Here is a 22,711-nt window from a genome sequence, read left to right on the forward strand (position 1 = left end):
CCCTTGGATGTTGCTCTTGCCTCAGTTCTATGATGAAATATGAATCACAGACTCTAGGGATGGAAAAGACCTATCAGAAACCTCTCGTCCCTCTTCCTGCCAGTGAAGATTTGTTCCCTACAGAGTATTTTCTATTCTTTTCTACCAACTAGCTTTAAATGCCTCAAGCACTAAAGTCTGGTCTACAGTGGGGATTTGCCCTAATTTCAGCCAGCTGCCAGTATAAATGCACTGATGCAAACCCCTAGAGACAAAGCTGCTCTCTGCATTGGTGGAGCATACCCCTGCTTGAAACAGGGTTAAGGTGCATCGATGCAAATCATTGCTTATATTAGTTTGTTCCTGTTGGTGGCTAGTTGCTGGTAGCTGAAATCAGGGCAAATCCAGGTGTAGCCAAGATCTGGGCCACTTTAAGCACTTAGATCAGGATTGTTATTCATATTAACATGATTGCTCAACTGAAGAAAGCAGAGCAATAGGGACAGCCCCAAAAAGCATAATCACTTTAAAAAAAAATCCTTTGTTTGCTCATGTGGAGCTACTCAGCAGAGTTTGCTCATGGTACAGCGCTGCTATGAAGGAAATGGTTTTTAAAGGATTGGGCAGTGACAATAAATATAATGGGCCCAATCCACTGCTGTGTTACTCCAATCTTAAACTAGCATAACTCTGTCAGAGTTGCACTAACCTAAAATGAGACCCACAATGGTGAATCACCCCTAGTGTTTATTAAAGACATGTTTTGGGGTAATTCTGTCTGCACAGTACCCCCTTTGAAAGCTCTATAGATCAGAAAATCCTCATTTTCAGCTTTTAATCTGAGTTCTGTTTCGCTCAAAACAATATATTTGTCTTCTGCCTTCACTTCTCACCTTCATTCTTCACAACAGAGACCATATGTATTTCCAGCCGCAGGCTTCTTTTACTCATAATCCATAGAATCACATTAACTAAGTCACACTGAATAACTCACCAGAATCACCCAGCACTAGCAGCCAAGCATGGCAGGTAGATCAAAGCAGACCAGAGCATTTATGGAAAGAAATAGAGTGCTGATGGGCCTGATTCTTGCAGCCAATGCAATGAGCCAATTTACTGATGCAAGTAGAGCTTTGTCTTCTTAATATTGGGACACATTTTTATTCCAGTGACCAGCAGTTAACTTGTTCTTGGACAGAAACTCTGCTACAGACTCAAACTCAGAGGCCTTGCATACATAAGGAAAACTGAGATATTTAGTAATTCCTCCATCAGGTATGCCAATATATCACACTCCCTTGGCGCCCTGGTGTACTGGTCCGTGTAGTAACCAATTCCTCTCCCTACACTGTTAGCAGTAATCTTGCCTTGCCATTGCATGAGGGTGGGAGGGAATAATAGGCTTTCTGTAGCTTCTTCCCCATGCTAACACATCTGCACAGCACAGGGTAAGGTTTGGTTCTTTGTACATATTTTTATGTCCTGTATATGATTAAAAAAACAACAACTATTAATGTTTCTTCCCACAGCAATTTTTACTCCCCATTAATTCTCTCATACATTTTTGTATAGTATTGCTTTTATTGTAGGCTACAAAAGAGATAAGCTGTTGCCTGCAGCTAGTATAGACTGCACATCCCCCAACAATAATAAAGCAGCTGCAAAGAGGCTTCTGCCTACTCACTGCTATGTCCCCTATACCGCATTTATTTCACCAGCTGCCTTTGTAGTCCCAGACTTTGTTCAAGTTTATTTTTAAAGTCTTTTCTAGACTGTATATCAGATTTCTGGCTTCCTGTATGTGGTATCCACATGGCCTCTAATTGAGGAGGGATGGATTTGTTGGAGCCTATGGCTTGCAGGAGCAACATGGAAACTGTCTGGGTCTTTAGTGTTGATAGCCTGGAGCTATGGAGTGTCCTCTGTTTCTGAGCCTGGAAGAAAGCCCTGTGCCTTATGACAGGAACATTCTGGGAGTAAGATATGAGTTCTAGTAATTGCTGTGCCACATACTTCCTGTGAGATCTTGGACAAATCACTTAATCTTTCTGTCTCTCAATTTCCCTATCGATAAATGGGAGATATTTACTTAGATCACAAGGGGCTTTTGGGTCTTTGTTTAAGAACTTTTGTTAGGTGTTAAAGGCCTGGTCTATGCTACAGAGAGAGGTCAACGCAAGTTGCCTTATGTCAACCTAACTCTGTCAGTATCTACATTAAAATGTAGCTCCCACCAATGTAACTCACCCACTACGCCAACTTAATAACTGCACCTCCATGGGAGGAAAAGCGCTTAAGTCGATGTAGTTAGGTCGATGCAGCATCAGTGTAGACACTGCATTGCTTACGTCGACTGTTGCTGCCTTTCAGAAACCATCCCACAATGCCTCACATGGATAGTTTAATTGGTGCAAGCGCTCCTGGTAAGGACGCACACTGACGACACAAGGAGTGTAGTGTGGATGTGTAAAACCGACTCAATTACTGCGGCGGGTGTACGTCGACGTAATTTAGATCAACTTAAGTTTGCCTTTAGATACTATTGTGATGGGTGTATCAGTGGCTTAAAGTGTCCTATCCCATTGATCAAGGGTTGTGCATTGCAATATTTAATACTGGAGATTACCAAATGCTGTAATTGTAGGTATTAGTAAAAACCTGTTATGGGAAGAGAGAACAGGGTATTGGATTGGTGAAAGAATTTAAAATAACTTGATCAACATTTTTATAGGTGATCTATTAAAATGATCATCTACCTTATATCTATTGAGTGGATGCTGCTCAGCACATTACAGGCTCAGACCCTTAGCTTGTGTTTAATTGTAAAGTGCTTAAGATACTTTTGAAGTTAGGGGTTATATAAATTATCTGAATTATTATGCCTATTAATTACTGGTATTTGTTTTTCATTAAAACTACTGTTGAATTAAAGGGGAAACAGCTGAGATTTGATAAAGCACTCGATCTCATGAATCAGTGGAATTTTGAACGTACCTATGTGTACGTACACACACTCTTTCTCTCTTACACTTCTTCACTTAGGGCTTAACATTCCTCTTTGGTCTGTAGAATGTGCAGTGTTGCAGGAGATGATTTTCCAAGACATAGACCCTGTCTTGAAAGGAGGATAGAGTCCTGCTGTCTGCTTGTCTAAACATTGCAAACATTTGTTCGCAGCAATATGTCACTGAGCTCATCAGTGTAAGTTATGTATTCAGTTGAGTTTGTGTGGTGATATTATGCAACAGTATAATATATGGAAGGATGCAGATGTGTTTCAGGCTGTAGCATATAGCAAATACCTTAGGCACGTTAGTCGGAAGCGTGTCCAGCATTGGGCCAGAATAGCTTTATAAATCAGTTGACTGCAATTTACAAATGAATGAAAAGTTCCCTGTAGCCATAAGGAAATAAACAGATCAGTAATGTCTGGAGAGCCTGCTTCACCAGAAGCGGGCCAGTTTGTGAGTCATTTTGCTCTGGCAAACGGCCAGGCTTTGTGTATTCCAGACACCAGATGGGAAGCAATTATGGATGTGACAAGCAGGTCATCTGGCAGACAGGCTGTGGACCTGCTGCTGCTGTTGCATAATTTTTGGCGGGAAGAAGAAAACTTTCCTTTTCAAAAAACAACCACTTCTTTCTAGGTAATAGATTCTTCAGAGAAGCCTCTTATTTACTGTGCATGTAGTCCCTTGCTTTTGTTTAGTGTTTGCTTCCCTAGCACTCTCTCTGGCTCTGGCTTTTGCTTTACAAAGGAGCAGGCGTTTTTACTGGGTCTGCAGTAAAAGCTGGTTAGATTTGTGTTCGTACCCCATGTAGTTGGCAAGTATTGACCTGCAGAGTTAACATTAGGCACAAGCAATGCAAATCAAAAAGTGAAGAGTTACTTTCTAGGGTCCTGCAATAACTTGGCAAACCTGTATTGATTGTCAGTTCTTTGAGCAGCAGAACTGCAGAGAGGAAACTCCTCTCCTGTCCAGATCTCTCCCTCCGAGGGTCAGAGGAAATGGGGGAAGAACTCGGCACCTATCCAGATCTCCCCATCTGATGGCAGGACCAGAAGAAGGAAACTCACTGTAAGTCTGGATCACCCTTTCGGGGCCCAGTTAAATCTATGTACAGAGTACAGTTCTTTGACTGTAGTCACTGGCCTGCAAAGGAGGAGTTATGTCACCTGGGATAAGTTAGCTTGGCTGACTCCAGCTGAGTTCAACAGTAGAGCCCGTCCACCGAATACATGTTGCTAATTGCATTACAAAATATGTATTACACGTTCTATTGCTTTCTTCTCTATGGGTATGTCTACACAGCAAAGAAAAACCCATGGCTGGCCTGTGCCAGCTGACTCAGGCTCATGGGGCTTGGGCTGTGTGATGAGGTGACAACCCCACACAAGACTGAAAGGGGTTAAGGTAGCCAGGCTGGCCAATTAATTCCACAGGCTGCACCTGGAGGAAGAGCTAGGGAGCAGGGAACTAATTGGAAGCAGTTTCAGCCACAGGCACGGACTTTCCAAAGTGCTGGGGAGTGCTCAACCCCCTGCTCTGTCCCAGGCCCTGCCCCCACTCCACCCCTTCCCCCAAGGCCCCACCTCACCCCACCTCTTCCCACCCAGTTCCGCCCCCTCCTCCAAGCGCACCGTGTCCTTGCTTCTCACCTCTCCCTCCCACCCCAGCCTCCTGCATGCTGCAAAACAGCTGTTCATGGTGGGCAGGAGGGAGGAGATGGTGCTGATCTGTGGAGTCTGCCGGCGGGCAGGAGGCATGGGTGGGGGGAGATGATGGGGGCTGCTGGTGGGTGCTCAGCACCCACCATTTTTTTCCCCGTGGATGCTCCAGCCCTGGAGCACCCAGAAGTTGGTGCCTATGGTTTTGGCTGTGCAGGAACAGATGGGGGCCTCTATAAAGCCAAGTACCTGACACTAGCTGGAGACTGCTAGGAAAGACTGCAGGAAGCAGTCACTTCCTAGGAAGGAGGAGGAGGGTTTTGGAGCTGGTACACCCAGAGAGAGAAGGGGAACCAGGTGTGGTAGGAAGCAGTCCAGGGAAGAAGTAGTGAGGACTGAGAGAGGAAAGCCCAGAACTGCTGAGCTGAGGGTCCATGGTCTGGAACCCAAAATAGAGGGCGGGTCCACATTCCCCTACCAGCCACTGAGGGAGCGGCACCATGGGGCAGTGAGAGGGAAGGCTGCCTGGGACTGCTAGGAAGAAGGGACTTTGCTACCCTGGAAGGGCTGAGTCACAAAGAGAATGCTTTGGTTCCTGGCAGAAGAGAGGCGGACCTGTGAGAGAGACGGAATGATAGTATGCAAGCCGATGCTGACCTCAAGAGCTAATACCCAAAATGACCAGGAGGAGGTACCAGACCGGCAGTGGGTGGTGCTCCCAGTGACACGCTGTTTCATTGCTGTGTAGACTTCTGGGCTCTGGGACCCTCCTACCTCACAGGGTCCTAGAGCCCAGGCTCCAGCCTGGCCCGGAGGTCTATACAGCAACGAAACAGCCCCACAGCCGGAGCCCTGTGAGCCTGAGTTGGCTGGCACAGGCCAACCGTGAGTGGCTAGTTGCTGTGTAGACATACCCTATCAGACCTGGGAAAAAGGAAAACAAACACGTAGTGTGTTGCATGTTACATTTTCAGGGTTGTACCTCAAATTTGCAAAGCCCTCAGAGAGCACACAAAATCTTTCTGCAGTTCCAGAGAGGGGGCAGCTCCTTGTGCTAATGGCTTTTGGTATCTGAGAGGATTTTCACTATTGCATCATCCACCACCATGACGGGGAATGGCAAAAACACTCATGGGTTACCCTGACTTAATTTCCCTACCCTATGTTTGCAATAATGAGTCATTAGTGTATGTAGATAGAACCTCCTAAATATTTTGCAGTTTGATTTTTCCTGAGCTGAGGACTCATGGTGCTTGTATACCATGGTTATAGAGAATGATATATCATAAATATCTAGATACAGTAGTTGCAAAGTCTGAATCCAGATCTGAACACTCACAAAATTCAGGAGAGTTCAGATTAAAAGCTTTGGCTCAGCTCATTGTAGAGACTGTGACCAGCTCCAGATTTGAATTTTCCCAAAGTTCACAGGCTGGGATGAGGCTTGGATATATAGATTTCATTTGGCCTCATCTCTGTGTGTATAATAGGCTGTGTTTTAACAGATGAACCATATACTGTGCTCGACTGGGGAAGAGCCAGAGCAGATGTTTTTGCCAAACGTTTCTGACTGTAACTGTGAAAAGGTGGCTGGTAAAGCAAGGATTGAGATGAGCTTTTGTGATGGGGACTTGGAAGCCTAAAAAAGGCAGTTTCAAAGGGGAGGGTGAGACCTGCGGCAGAGAGTTTTTAAGGGCTTCTGTAACCTCAGACATCTATACTGTAGTTCAGCTCCCCACCCCCATCCTGATCCCACTCCCAAAGGTCACGGCACAGTTCTGCCTTGACAGTTCAATTCAGCCAGGCTCCCTTTGTCACAGTGACCATGGAGCTCTGCAGAAGGGAAAGAGACAACACCTGCCCTGGCCAGCAGCAGCAGAATGGAAAATAGCGCTGACTTATGTCGTCCAGCAAGACTCCCTCCATCTCCTTCAGTCTCTATTGCTGTGGGCTCAGTGCACTCATTGCAAAGGCAGGCTAATAGTTTTTCAAGGGATGCCCACATCCGGCCTGCAGGAAGCTCTTCCTGCTCCAGATTAAAAATTAGAAGTCATAATTTCAAAATTTTAAAATAAATTGTTCAGTGAACAATGTGGATGGTTTAATTATGATGGGGCAGGTAATGAGTTTTAGTAAAAGCAATCTATGCCTCCTGTGTCAAGTGAATGAGCAACAAGTGGCAAAATAAGTTGCCGCTTCAGCGGAATGATCCCAAAGTGACAATCTGAATAGTTAAAAAGTTGGGCTACAGAGCTGAATGTTCTCAGTGTTTATGGGGCTTTGGATCCATGGGTTTGGTTCTCCCCATTATACAGAGAGGCCATGAAGTTTGCAGCTGAATCTGAATACAGAATCCCCCAATGTTCAGGGGACTTGGCAATTTTTTACTAGGCCAGTTTATTTCAGGCTCCGTATCCAAACACTGGAAAGTGTTTGGATCAGGGGTTCGGTTTTATTCAGACCCATCTCTGAGTAAGATTTTGCTAGATTGCATTAACTGTCCCAACTGGGAAAACATTTCATGTGTATTGATTGTTGTTTTTGTGGAACTGTTTAATAAATGGAATGGAAGTTATCCCATTGCATTAGCTTACTCTAGTTTAATTCCTTAACATGAACACCACAAATCCTTTCCTGAACCTCAGCCACGCAAGACATCCTCTCTCCTGCTCTCTCTGAGTCTCCACTGACCATGAAGGCGGCTGTGTCGGCTATTGAGTTGCCTGAGCAATATGACAGCTGCAAGGCAGGTGAACTGAATTTTAAAACAAATGACCTCAGACCATCTCGAAAGGAATGAACCTTTATTCCACAGAATCAAATTGAATTCTCCGGGTGATTTGCTAGACTTGTTGCTCTCCCATGACTGCCTTATTGGAAGGCAGTTCTCTCCCCTCCATCTCCCTCTGCCCTGCCATAATTGGGAGCGGGGAGGAAAGCTGCGTTTTGGTTTGATGCAAGTGAAAATCAGTGTTTTATTTCTAAGGGTTAAAGTTGGGTGGGGGGAGCTGAGGGCCTGGGCATTGATTGGTTCCAGGAATGCTGCCATAGAGATTAAGTGGCATTTCCACTGACGGCTGGAGTGGGGCTTTCTGAATGACTTCACCCAGGCTGCCTGCACTGGCTGTGAGGCTTGCCAAGTAGTCCCGGTGATATCTGAGTGAAACTAAAATGCAATCATCCGTGCAGCCACTGCTCTCTGCCACCTCCCAAGAGGCCGGGGGTAGTTACATTTCACTTTCTTTGCTTGTCTTTATTTGACTTCAAGATAAAAATCTTGTATTTAATTTTCCAGCCTTGCTTTAGAGCTGTCCCAGTGGAGAGCTTTTGAAAGCACCAGTCACAGGAACTTCTCTTCCCCTCCTCCCTCCCCTTGGTGTTACTGTTGATTCTGGATTCTCCTTCTCTGTAATTCTGCTGCACCGATTGCCATCTCTGTATCACTGCTTGTATCTTTTGCTGCCTTAGCAACTTAGTTATGACTTCCTCTCCTCTCACCTCATCTCTTACTATGCCCTTACTTACCTACATACCTCCAGCTTCCATCCAGGGCACACCACACGATCCATTGTCTACAGCCATGCTCTAAGATACAACCGCATTTGCTCCAACCCCTCAGACAGAGACAAACACCTACAAGCATTCTTACAACTACAATACCCACCTGCTGAAGTGAAAAAACAGGTTGACAGAGCCAGAGTACCCATAAGTCACCTACTACAGGACAGGCCCAACAAAGAAAATAACAACACCACTAGCCGTCACCTTCAGCCCCCAACTAAAACCTCTCCAACGCATCATCAAAGATTTACAACCTATTCTGAAAAATGATCCCTCACTCTCACAGATCTTGGGAGACAGACCAGTCCTTGCTTACAGACAGCCCCCCAACCTGAAGCAAATACTCTCCAGCTACACACAACAAAAACAGGAACCCAGGAACCTATCCTTGCATCAAAGCCCGATGCCAACTCTGTCCACGTATTTATTCAGGTGACACCATCAGAGGACCTAATCACATTAGCCACACCATCAGGGGCTCGTTCACCTGCACATCCACCAATGTGATATATGCCATCATGTGCCAGCAATGCCCCTCTGCCATGTACATTGGCCAAACCAGACAGTCTCTACGCAAAAGAATAAATGGACATAAATCTGACATCAGGAATCATAACATTCAAAAACCAGTAGAACACTTCAACCTCTCTGGCCACTCAGTAAAAGATTTAAGGGTGGCAATTTTGCAACAGAAAAGCTTCAAAAACAGACTCCAATGAGAAACTGCTGAGCTTGAATGAATATGCAAACTAGATACCATTAACTTGGGTTTGAATAGAGACTGGGAGTGGCTGGGACATTACACATATTGAATCTATTTCCCCATGTTAAGTATCCTCACACCTTCTTGTCAACTGTCTAAATGGGCCATCTTGATTATTACTACAAAAGTTTTTTTTTCTCCTGCTGATAATAGCTCATCTTAATTAATTAGCCTCTTACAGTTTGTATGGCAACTTCCACCTTCTCTGTATGTATGTATATATATTTCTTCTTACTATATGTTCCATTCTATGCATCCAATGAAGTGGGCTGTAGCCCATGAAAGCTTATGCTCTAATAAATTTGTTAGCCTCTAAGGTGCCACAAGTACTCCTGTTGTTTATGTCCTTCTCTATTGCCTACCCCAAATTCCAACTTTCCAGCTACCAGTATATTTAGAGGGCTGCTGCTCCCCTTTTCACACTGGCAAAAGATCCTCAGCCACTCTCAGGGCCTCCCATCCAGTTCAAAACTGCCCTGCTTGTTTTTAGACTCCTTCACAGATTTGCTGTGGTCTCTCCCATGGGTCCTTTCACTCTCTATTCCCCTTTCAGCTCCCCCGGCTTATGTTTTCTGTTCCTCAGTGCAATTTACCACAGCAGATAAGATTCTTCTTTGCAGCTTGTGCCATTTGAATCACGCTTCTTGTCTTTCTTTCCCCCAGACAGGTTCAAGAGAGGCTTGTATGGTGCCAGGGTGACCAAAGGAAAGTAGGAAAGGATGCATTACAACTGAATGCTAGTAGCACTCCAGGAGATTTTTGGATTTGGCTGCAGCCTGGGGCAATCTGACCAATCTGTTGGCATTTTCATTCTGGGTGAGGGAGAGGGCTCAATTTCTCTAGCAATTGTTGAAATGCCCTGATGCTGTTCCTGATCACTAGATGCCATAATGATGCAATTTGGTTATGCTGGGCAGAAGGTTAGCTGAGCTAACTAAATGTACAGCAGAGCCCATAGCTTGCAAGGAACAGCAGAGAGAGACCAGAAAGAGTCAGGGGTGTTGATACAGCATTTAGGAAGGGCAGTGGGCTGAATGTTAAATGGCAGAAGTTCTGCCCTGGCTATGTTTCATTGCCCTCGACTGAGGGAATGTGAGGCCTGCTCTGGGATTGGTGACGATGTGGCTGTCTAGAGACTGGCCTTCTGAAGGACAGACAAGTCTCTAATAAATTCTCTTTTTGACCAAGTGTAGGGTTGTTCTAGGTTTTAAACAGAAGATCCTGAGTTCTACTTCCCTCTGATGACATTGAAGTGCATGTAACCAGTGTGTGTAGAATAAATGAATGTGAAGCCCTATAATATATGTTCATACTGAAAAGCCAAAAAGCAATTTTGCCCTTTTGTCATGCTTAATTTGACTATTTAATCCTTATATAGCCAGACTGTTGCTTTTCTAGCAGATACAATGTTGTGGGTCAGATAAAGACATACAGAGGAAGGGCTAGGACCACATGAAAGTTATTGTTCACCATTTTTCAGAGTTCAGATGAGGACAAAGGGTGCTATCCCTGACTCCCTATGCAGCTTGGGCAAAATACACATTGGAGTCCAGATTAAGACTGAGCTCTCTAAACCATGGCTGAACTTCTAGGGAGTGCAGTGGTGGACTGAAATGCTTTAAAAATCAATATTGAAAGCTACATAAGATACATCACTAACCGGAGACACTAAAAATGATGAACACACTTAAAACAAACTCTTTGGAAGTCACTGTCTAGACCTGAGTGCAAAGGTCGAGATACTCACCAACAGCTAATGCCCTGTTAGGAATGGAGCTGCCTGGATGCCTTGAAAGTAAGCACCTGTTGCTGTAGGTCCTCTCTTTGTGGGCATTGAAGTCAGGGGCAACTCTGCATGGAGGGCCTGCAGGATTGGGCCTTTAGGCTCAAAAACACAGAGAACCAGGTCCTTGGTCCCCACTTCATCTCCTTTGTGTTTCTCCTGAAGTGCAAAAGTGACGGAAAGCTGCCCTAACAAAGCACTGGTGATTCCCTTTGCACAGGAGAATGCCCTGGTGACCTACAAACAATGGAGCCAGCTTTACACCATCTGCTTCTGGCCTCTGCCCTTCCTTTCTCACCAAAGTGGGCATGTGTGGATGGGAGAAGCTCTGGATAGAGCAGATAATGTCTTTGTGAACATGACAGTTACTTCTGGTACAAGTTGGAGTACCCTTAGGGCGGCTCTAACATGAACTGGGGGCAAAAGTAGCTACAGTTACCCCCATGATAGGGAGGGGGAGTGGGAAGCCAACCTTTTTCTTTTTTTTTTTTAAACCTGCTTTGCCCTCCTCAAGTGGATTCAGTGGTGCTCAGATGCCCATCAGGATCGGGCCCAGAATCTTGAACATGAGTCTGACCGATAAAAAAATTCTTTCAGTTTACTGCTACATTTAGATAATCATGGGTTACTTGTATGAGTAAAATATTAATGCCAGGCTTTGCTTTGTGATTATGAATAAGGCATTTCATCACACAGGGTTGTTCAGTGTAAGGTGGCACTTATAAGAGTTACTTAGATAATTTTTAAAATGTTGGAGGGAAGCCCATGAAGCATATTTTCTCTCTTGAGTCCGGTATCTGCATCCGTTGTGCTCTGTCCAGTAAAACTCCTGCCTACCGGCAGATTTTCCCCATTAAATGAGTTTGCTTATAGGCAGATTGGATACTAATGAAGGCTTTGAAGTCCTGCCAGTTTTCTGTTCGCTTTTATTTATGAACAGAAAACAAACACAGCAAAGTTAATTTCTTTCTGCAGTTCTGCTGTCAAGCATGTTGCGGAGGGATCAATCCAAGGCGTGCCTTTCACAGAAGAAAAACCGGGGAGGCCCACAGCCTGATTAATGAGAAAAGACAGGGACAACTTTCCCTGCTTAGCATTTCATAAGTTGTTATGAGCCCATAAGGGGAGGATTTTAGGATCAGTGTTCAGTTTCGTAATGGGCATGAAGCCGTTTTTCGCTTTCTGTGCACTGTACTTTTTAAATGTCGAAAATCTCTGTTTGCAGAGGTGTCAGCAATTTCCTTCTTGTAATTGCTGCAGCCCGATACAGGCTGATGCGTGCCTTGTGCTCTTTCAAGGAGATTTAACTTTATTTCTTGTTGTGTCCCTTAATCTAAGATGAAAGTATATAGTTGCCCTTGGTGTATGGAAAGTTATCACGACATATTAAAGTACCACCTGCTGGAGTTTCCTTTCCACCCGTGGGGCCCTAGGGAGAGGTCTCTAATTGCTGTCACCCTGATTGTTCAATGACTAATAGATTTCTCTGTCCAGAAGGGGCCATTATGAAGGGGGTCAGACTAGACGATCATAACATGGGCCAGAGAACCTCGCCCAATAATTTCGGCCACGTCACCCATCGCTTCTGTTAGAGCTACAGCATATCTTTCAGAAAGACACCCAATCTTGACTTAAAAAAACTGATTAGAGGATTAGCAAGCAGGGTATTCTTTGTGGATCAAATACTGGGAGAGTGACGGAAGTCCAGCTCTGTTGAAGCTCTGCCACAAAACCCCAACTCCACTGAAAGTACTTGAATATTGCTTCAAAAATTGCCAGTAGTTAAGAACTTAACAGTGTTGACATGTGCACTGTTAAGTGTTGACTGAGTCCTAATGTTCATTTGTTATGGATGAGGGCAGTTCAAACCTCTAAAAGATTTTGGGCTAGATTTACTTTTGCTTGTATGGGGAGGTCTAACTTGCCACTGGGGGCCCTGATGTTTCCTGGTGGAATCTGGCCCATTATTTCTGTTTATTTGCAGACTCAATATGAGACAGCTCATTATATGGTCACATTTGGAAGGTTCTTCACAAACCTAAAGGCTAAAAACTTCATTTTTTTTTAAATTAAAATGTAATTTGTGCATGCAACAATGGGAGCCACCAGAAAGCTGCTGGTACATCTTTCACTTTGTATCGGCTCAGTCAGATCCTTGGAATTTGATTTATATTTATTAGTACCTAAATCTTTAAAAAAATTAAGTGATCATACTGAAATTCTAGTATACTAGAATCCAAAGTGCTTTGCTAAGATTAAGAAAAAAATTCGCAGGAATTCAAACAGTAACCTAGTGTTGTCTCATTCAATTGTTAGGCAGATGTATTAGCTATTCACGGAAAGTGACATCTGTGAGCGGTTATTTGTTTGAGATATACACTGTCTTTTTTTGCAAGCCTCAAAGAGCTTTACAGATTAACAAACTGCAGCCACCTCTGGAGTGCAACGTGACAGCCAGCATAATAATACCAGCAACATTAAACCATGATTTAGGAGCTGAACGTGAATAAGAATACCATGTCTAGTAAAAGCAAAAGGGGAATTTAGCTAAGTACATAAGGATGTAATTACCCAAGTTGGAATTTTGACTGAGGTTATTACCCCTCTTCTTACAAACAGCCTCATGGGATCTTTAATGACCAACTCTGTTTTGTATCTCATCCGATAGCAGTACAGTGCCCCCAGGGTTGAGGCACTGGTTACATTGTGGCTCAGAGTGCCACCTACTGCTTAGTCACAAACAGATCTTTAAGTACCATCGCAGTAGGTATTTGGACGTTGTAAATATTCAATACTCCCTCAGCAAGGTTTCTAACACCTTTCAGGGTTTTCAGATCAGAATGATTCATTCCCAACCTTAGAAACACAACAGCGAAATCGCAAAAAGAATGAAAAAGAAGCCTAAAGGCTCTTTATGCTCAGATAAATTCGTTAGTCTCTAAGGTGCCACAAGTACTCCTTTTCTTTTTGCGAATACAGACTAACACGGCTGCTACTCTGAAGGCTCTTGAGCATTGTTCACAGCAGGTATGTCAGTGCTGCTAAGAGAGAAACAAATTAGAAAAGAGGTTTCGTTTCTAATTAAAAGAGACATTGGCATTGCTCATCAAGGCAACGATGCGTGAAACCATCAGCTACAGTTAAGTATTTTTAACTCTCATATTTCTGAGGTAAAGTTAAGGGGGTCTGTAGAAGGAGCTTTGATATGTCCCAGACAGCTGCTGTGGTTGGTATGCAAATTGGACTAGAAACTGTTCTGCATGTTTGCACATGAGAAGTGTGTGCATTGCATATTTTGCTGCTTCCTGTTAAGAGGAAATAGAGCTTTTTATTGAGGCTCTTGATGCTATTACCACTCACCAGTTACCGTATTCACCGGACCTTTCTCCCGTGATGGAGATGAATGTAGACGATGGGATCTCTAGATGCTTTTAGAAAACTAGCATCAGGCACAGAAACCAACTGGATTATTGGCTTGTGCTTCTAATCTGCTAGGAGGACTGAAGTGTAAACCGAACAGCTACTGGGAGTCATATGCCAAGCAGGGTATAGCTGTTTTGCTATGCACATAGAGCACATAATGCACATCTCCTCTGGGTACAGTAGATGTTTGTCCTATTTCTTTTGGTTACAAAAAAGTCAGAAAAGGACATGTCATCTGAGGTATAATACACTTGCTATACTGCTCAGATTACCAGTTTTGTGACCATGCTGTGCAGTTTTGGGGCCCTCATTTTTAAACAGTTATCAGAAAGACACACAGTTTTCAGATAAATTTAATTTAAAAATGCCACAGGATCCTGCAGAGGTGATCATTGTCTCAGCAGTCACAAAATTAGACTCTGCAAATCCCCATGTGCTGTTAGAACAGTCCATACAGCGAAAGCCTGGCTTAGGGGAGAAGTCGTACACTGTGTACTGGAGCTGCCTGTATTTGACTTATAAGAAAAGGGGACCGCGACCTACCCTCTTTAAGGGTGAATCTCCCTTTCAACACAAGAAGCTGGACCTGCACTGGGAGGTGTGAAGTATTCTTTCCAGCCCCAGACTCAGTGAATCTTGTCCCGTGTTTCCCCAGGCTAAATACTAGAACAATATCAAGAAGAAACAGAAAAATATTCTATGGGGAAGACATTAAAGTATTAAGGTAATACAATTCTGGTTTGATTCTATTTAGGGCCTGATCCTGTGTCCCTTGTGTATCTAAAGCTCCCACTGAGTTGAACGAAGGTAGGACCTAGCTTGTAGCTAATATGTGTGATGTGAGATTTTCCATAGCAAAAACATCCCAAGCTTTTAATGTACCTCCTCTTCACAGGTTGAGCACCAAGTCCCTTTCGGGGATTGTTTCCCAAGGATATTAAAGCAAATGACAGACAATTATTTTGCTTTCCTTGGTTGTAGGTGGAGGCGTAACATTCAGGGTCAGGAATGATTTCCTTAGGTTGGGGGAAGAGATATGCCATACACTATGTATTATATCTGTACCAGATGCTCAACAATCACAGAGAATCCTTCCCAGATTTTGCAGTGGGCCCTGTGCATGGGAGGATAGAACTTTGGAAGCCTGATCTCTGCCTACACTCAGTTTTAACCAAGGTTGTAACCAGTTAGTGGCATAATTGGTACTAACTTTGGCTTCTGATCCCTCACACAGATAGTAGTAACTCTGGCAGCTGACTATGTTGTCCTTGCCCAGAAATCTGTTGGTTTACGTTGTTGACAGGCCGCATAGCAGTGCTTATGTAACCAGGTTGGCCAGTCCTCCTTCCTCCCAATGTTCTGTGCAGTAGGATGTCCCACAGTGCATTGCTACACATGCTCCTGATTTTGCCATGTGCGCATGACCCATAGAACTCTATCCCTTGCTGAGGTACAAGGGGTACCTGTTCAGGTTTTCCCAGAATTCACTGGTATGAATCCAGTGAGGCACCTGACAGGTATTGATGTATAAAAACACTTGTCACCTGGTTATGTTGCTTTTGTTGACAAAACAGTGGAGGTGTACATGCTGCAATGCTTCTCCAGCTGATTTAACTTGCCTGCTACACCAACAAACTAAAACCATCTCGATGAGAGGCATAGAGCTTTTTGCAACAAAGTCGATTCACACAGAGTCAGTGCACACATTGTGCTTGCTTATATTACCCTAGTGGGCCTCCAGGAGGTGTTCCATAATGCCCATCATGATCACTCTGGTCAGCAGTTTAAACTCCGCTGCCCTGAAGGTACACAGGCATGTGCCCCTCCACTGTTTTGTCGACAAAAGCAACATAATTTTTGAAATTCCTTTTCCTGTTTGCTTGGTGTGCACTGTTCACACTGCATCTTCCCGGTTTTCCACAGTAGATGTGCTCCTGCACAGAGTACACCGGAGCTACTGGATCTGCTGGGTCGGTGGAGAGAGGAGGCTGTGCAGTCACAGCTTCATTCCAGCCGTAGGAACTTTGATACCTGTGGGCTGATTGCTCATGGCATGCAGCAGAAAGGGCACAAAAGGGACACGCAGCACTGCTGTGCTAAGACCAAGGAGCTGAGGCAGGCATACCAGAAGGCAAGGGAGGCCAACCATCACTCTGGTGCAGTACTGAAGACATGCCGCTTCTACAAGGAGCTGCATGCCATCCTCTGTGGTGACCCCACCTCAACCACCTAGAACCCTGTGGATACTTCGGGGAGACTGGAGGCAGTGGCCAGTGGAGTCAACCCTGAGGATGAAGTGATAGGTGAGGAAGTGGAGTTGGAGGAGGATGTGGAACACACAACAGAGTCGTCTGGTGGCACAGCGAGTCAGGATCTCTTTTTGAGTCCAGAGTGATCTAGCCAGTCCCTGCTCTCCAGCTTTGGCATGCCTGAAGCAGGGGACATAACCTCTGGTAAGCACACATTTAATACTTTAGGATGAGAGGAGATTGAGTTCTCATGTACTTTGTTATATGGTAGAGGAGGGATAAGGGACAGAAATTAACAAATAGGCTATGCAGTTACACAGTGGGTGGGTGCCCGGCCGAAAAGTTTAACGTACACCAGGATGTTCTGAGAATCCTCCATAGAAATCTTTAGGAAACTTTCCTGTAGATGTTCTGCAATCCTCTGTTGAAGGTTCCTTGGCAGAGCTGCCTTGTTTCTCCCCGCACTGTAGGAAACTTTGCCACGCCACCCTTGGATCCTGGGTTACCCTCAGAAGTGAGATTGGGTTTGATTACCCCAGCCTGTGGAAAAGGGTACCAATATTCAGAATAGTCTCCCTAGTCACTTGTAGTGAGTGACCCTCTTTGCAAGCCACCCAGAACCTTTGTCCCTTCTTACCCATTCCCTACTCACCATTTTTCAGACTCTTGCCAAGCTGTGTGCTAGCCAAGGCACAGTGAGAAAGAGGTGTCTAACTTTTGTGATTTACAGCTGTGAGCAAACTCACAATACTGTCTCTGTTCATTCTTTCTTTGGCTTCTGCAGATGTGTCCTTGAGGACACTGGTGGAGTGCCTCCATCAGATAAGGCAGTGAACCAGGAGGAGTAAGGAGGATATGGTTCGCTCAGTGCTGCAGTCAACAGATGTAGCATATAGTGAAACAGGAGCATGGAGGGAGACAATTTAATGAAAGACTCAGGCTGGATAGCTTGGAAAGGGCAGGGGCAGAAATGGATGATAAAGCTACTAGAGGGCCAGACAGAGATGCTCAAGTCTCTCATTACATCCGTGCTCGACTCCCCCTGCAGCCAATACAGAACTCTGTTCCATGCCCTTCCCAAACTCCCCCACCACGTTCCTCTCATGTTCCCAGTTCCCGCACAGTACCCTGTGCACTCCTCCCTTAGTGACTGGTTTCACAATGAAAGCTGGAGTTACACGCAGCTCTGAGAGCCATAACCAAGAGACTGTTCTTCATTACCACGTTCTCTGTTTGACAAAATTTTTGTATTTTGTCCTATAGTTAAGTCTTTGAAATAAAATAAATAAGTCTTTATTTATGTCATACATACATCCGTCAGTGCTAACATTCAAATACAGTGGCTCGAGGCAGGAATATTTGCTTAGTACTATTAATGCTCAGGAAGCGAGTGTTACTGGGATAATTCAAGGCTACAAGCAAACATTGCCTGGCTGAAAGTATCACATAAACACACGTTACTGGGAATCATTGTCAAAATGCTCCTTCAAAGCCTCCCTTATTCAAATAGCCACCTGCTGTATCTCTCTAATGGCCCTGGTATTTGATTGCTCAAAATCAGTAGCCAGATAATCTACCTCAGTGCTCTACCCCTGGGGAAGCTTTCCCCACTTTGGTTCGCAAATGTTATGTAGAGCACAGCAGGCTGCAATGACCATCAGAATGTTTTTTTTCTCACTGAGGTCTAACCTGCCAAAAAAGCAGCACCAGTGACCTTTTAATCGGCCAAAGGCACATTCAACGGTCATTTGGCACCTGCTGAGCCTGTTGTTGAAGCACTCATTGCTGCTATCTAGGTTTCCGGCGTAAGGGCTTCATAGGCCACGAGAGCAAGGGGTAGACTGGGTTCCCAGGATCACAATTGACATCCTCTGTTTGAATCTTCTGGTCCAGAAAGAAAGTCCCTGCTTGCAGCTTTCTATACAGGCCAGTGTTCCTAAAGATGTGTGTGTCATACATCTTCCCTGACCAACTGACATTGATGTCAGTGAACCGGCCCAGGTGATCCACCAGTGTGTGCAAGACCATAGAGAAGTAGCCCTTCCAGTTGATATACTCCATCGCAAGATGGCCTGGGGCCAAAATTGGGATATGCGTTCTGCCTATCGCCCTGCCCCCCCCGCCCCTCCCCACAGTTAGGGAATCCCATTGCTTAAAAGCCATCAAGTGTTTCCTGCACATTACTGAAAGTCACAGTCCTTCATAGCAGGAGGCGATTAATGGCCCTCCACACATGCATCACCACAGACCTTCACCTCCTCCCCCCTGTGGACTTTTCAACTCCAAACTGATTCATGACTGACCGGTAGGAGTCTGGAGTTGTCAGCTACCTCACAGCGATTGCCACTCACTTTTCCACAGTGAAGGCAGCTCTCACTCTGGTGTCCTTGCAGTGCTGGGGTGAGTTCCACACACAGTTCCAGAAAGGTGGATTTGCACATCCAAAAGTTCTGGAGCCACTGCTTGTCATCCCATACATGCATCACGATGCAATCCCATCACTCAATGCTTATTTCCCGAGCCCAGTGCCCAGGGCCATCCTTACCCATATGCAAAATACGCAGCTGTGTAGAGCACCAGGAAATTTGGGGTACCAAATTTCCTGGTGCCCTGCGCAGCTGTGTGCTGCTCCAGCCCCTGCTCTGGCTCGTCCCCAGGGCCCCTGCCCCTGCTCCTCCCCCACTCTCCTGAGCTCTGCAGCAGGGCTGGGCCTGCACTCACTGGCAGTGGGAAGTGCAGTGACCCGGCCCCAGCCATGTCACCGGTGAGTGCTGGGGGGTGGTTTCCCCTGCCTCCCAAGCCAGTCCTGCCTCCCCATGGAGGCCTGGAACGACCACCCCAGCTGTGGAGGACTGGGGTCAGTCCCCTCCTCCCCCCGCAGAGGCCTGGATCCCCCCTGGCTGCATAGGGCCCCAGAATAGCTAGGGACGGCCCTGCCGGTGCCATCAGTCCACCGTGTGCAGCTGCTCTGTGAGTGCCAACAGCAATCTTGAATTGTTTCTTTCCATGGCACACAGCAGGACAGGTGCCACTGATTCACTTTCTGATTCGCAATTCATGAAATACTGCACGACCAGCTGGGTTGTGTTTATAATGCTCATCACCAGATTGGTCAGAAGTTCAGGATCCATGCTTTCAGGAAGAGATGGCAGGCACACAGTTAACAAGGGCTGTTGAAAAATGGCATGAAATGAAGTCATGAATGGATGGAAAGAACTGAATCATGGGATTGTGAGCATGCCTCCATGATGCACGGTGATCCGTTCCCAGAGCTCCCAGCCGTAGAAGGTGGTAAGTTGTATAGTAGGGTAGCTATCCATGATGCAACACTTTCTCTGTCGTTGCAAGGGCACTGACTGTGGACATGCTCCACCAATACAAGGAGCGTTGGGTGGATATGCACAGCCGATGTAATTAAAGTGGCTTATGATCATTGATGTAACTTAAGTCCACTTAACTGTAGTGTATACATGGCCTTAGTTGAGATGGGTGTGAGCTGTTGTGCTGTTGCTAAAGTTCAAACTATGGCTGTCAAGCAATTTAAAAAAAATAATCTCGATTAATCGCGCTGTCAAACAATAATAGAATACCATTTATATACATATTTTTGGATGTTTTCCACTTTTTCAGATGTATTGATTTCGATTACAACATGGAATACAAAGTGTACAGTGCTCAGTGTATTTATTTTTTATTATAAATATTTGCACTGTAAAAATAAAATAGTATTTTTCAATTCATTTAATACAAGTACTGTAGTGCAATCTCTTTATCATGAAAGTTGAACTTACAAATGTAGAGTTATGTACAAAAATAACTGCATTCAAAAACAAAACAATGTAAAACTTTAGAGCCTACAAGTCCACTAAGTCCTACTTCTTGTTCAGCCAATAGCTCAGACAGACAAGTTTGTTTACGTTTGCAGGAGATAATGCTACCCGCTTCTTGTTTACAATGTCACCTGAAAGTGAGAACAGGTGTTCTCATGGCACCACTGTAGCTGGCATTGCAAGATATTTACGTGCCAGATGTGCTAAAGATTCGTATGTCCCTTCATGCTTCAAGCACCATTCCAGAGGACATGTGCCCATGCTGATGACGGGTTCTTCTCGATAACAAACCAAAGCAGTGCAGACCAATGCATGTTCATTTTCATTACCTGAGTCAGATGTCACCAGCAGAAGGTTGATTTTCTTTTTTGGTGATTCGAGTTCTGTAGTTTCCACATTGGAGTGGTGCTCTTTTAAGACTTTCACACCCTGTCCCTCTCAGATTTTGGAAGGCACTTCAGATTCTTAAATCTTGGATCGAGTGCTGTAGCTATTTTTAGAACTCTCACATTAGTACCTTCTTTGCATTTTGTCAAATCTGCAGTGAAAGTGTTCTTAAAATGAGCAACATGCTGGGTCATCATCTGAGACAGCTATAACATGAAATATATGGCAGAATGTGGGTAAAACACAGAGCAGGAGACATACAGTTCTCCCCTAAGGAGTTCAGTCACAAATATAATTAACACATTATTTTTTTAACAAGCATCATCAGCATGGAAGCATGTCCTCTGAAATGGTGGCCAAAACATGAAGGGTCATATGAATGTTTAAAATATCTGATACGTAAATACCTTGCAATGCTGGCTGCAAAGTGCCATGCAAATGTCTGTTCTCACTTTTAGGTGACATTGTAAACAAGAAGCGGGCAGCATTATCTCCCATTAATGTAAACAAACTTGTTTCTCTTAGTGATTGGCTGCACAAGAAGTAAGACTGAGTGGACTTGTAGGCTCTAAAGTTTTACATTGTTTTGTTTTTGAGTGCAGTTATGTAAAAAAAAAAAATCTACATTTGTAAATTGCGCTTTTACCATAAAGAGATTGCACTATGGTACTTGTATGAGGTGAATTGAAAAATACTATTTTTTATTATTTTTACAGTGTAAATATTTATAATAAAAATAATATAAAGTGAGCACTGTACACTTCATATTCTATGTTGTAGTTGAAATAAATATATTTTAAAATGTTGAAAAACATCCAAAATATTTACTAAATTTCAGTTGGTATTCTATTGTTTAACAGTGAGATTAAAACTGTGATTAATTGTGATTAATTTTTTTTGAGTTAATCGTGTGAGTTAACTGCGATTAATCAACAGCCCTAGAACCCCTTTCCTAGAAGACAAAACAAGATAAACACACAAGCTAGGGGAAGCAATGCACCTTCTGTCTCTGATATTGACTCTCATGTGCAACCAAACTCATGAATAAAAACAAGCATGACACACAGTCTTAGTAGCACTCCATGACCTGGCAAAGTTGTACCCAGCATTGGGCTTTTCAGGTCATTGCTTTTAGCTGCCATTTTGGTCACAGGCTCCCAGCATTGTTGCAAAATCTGTAGTCTTGGCCGGTTAAGACAGGCTATTATTAGGCAAGCAAAAGGAAAGGGATAACAAAAAGAAGTAATAAGGTATGGAAGGAAAAGGACAGACCAGGATGTATGCATGTGTGACAGTCTCCCACCTGACCCAAGATGGTGTTTGGGATATATCCTGAACTGGTAGAGGTAGCGATGTCATCTGGCTCCCTCTCTCTGCTGTAGGTTGGTCAGACCACCTCTCAGCAGGATCAGGATGACCAAAGCCCAACAGTGTTTCAGTGGATCCCAGGTCCCAAGAGATGGTGGGGTAGCAGCCATGATAGTGAATCTTGCGCCTTTCTGTTCTCCTGTCTTTCAGTCAGTCACTGTCTGTGTCCGTATTTATTAATTTCCCCCCCAAAGTCTCTTTCTGAGAACTCCAACAGGGAGTGGTGGCTGGAATAACCCACCCCCTCATTATTTTGTCCACCAAGTAGGCTTGATTTCCAACGTGTCAATTCTGGTTCACTGATTTCCCCTCTCTATACCTCAAACTCTGCTCACCTATTCCCACCAACTCTACCAGCCCTAATCACCCTCCCTTCTCAGTGAACATTTGCATGTGCAATTAATTTTTTTTCAAAAATACTTTGAGAGCCTTCTGAATATTCTGCTAAACTCACATTACACTGCCGCCAGCTAAAATTCCCCCTTTGACAGAGGCAGATGGGGTAAGATGCCACTTTTTTTAATGTCAAATTTCTGCCTTTGGTTAGATTTGAACTCTCAGTGTCTGGGTTCAGCACCCCTTCCCCCATTTAGCAGGTCTCTCTGCACATGCACAGTGTAACGCATTGGGTGTGGGCACCTTAGATGTACTTGGCAGCACACCTTTCTGGAGAGCCAAACTTTTTGGCTAAAAAACATC

This window comes from Natator depressus, chromosome 2 (genome assembly GCF_965152275.1).
Source record: "Natator depressus isolate rNatDep1 chromosome 2, rNatDep2.hap1, whole genome shotgun sequence".
In the NCBI taxonomy this organism is placed as follows: Eukaryota; Metazoa; Chordata; order Testudines; family Cheloniidae; genus Natator; species Natator depressus.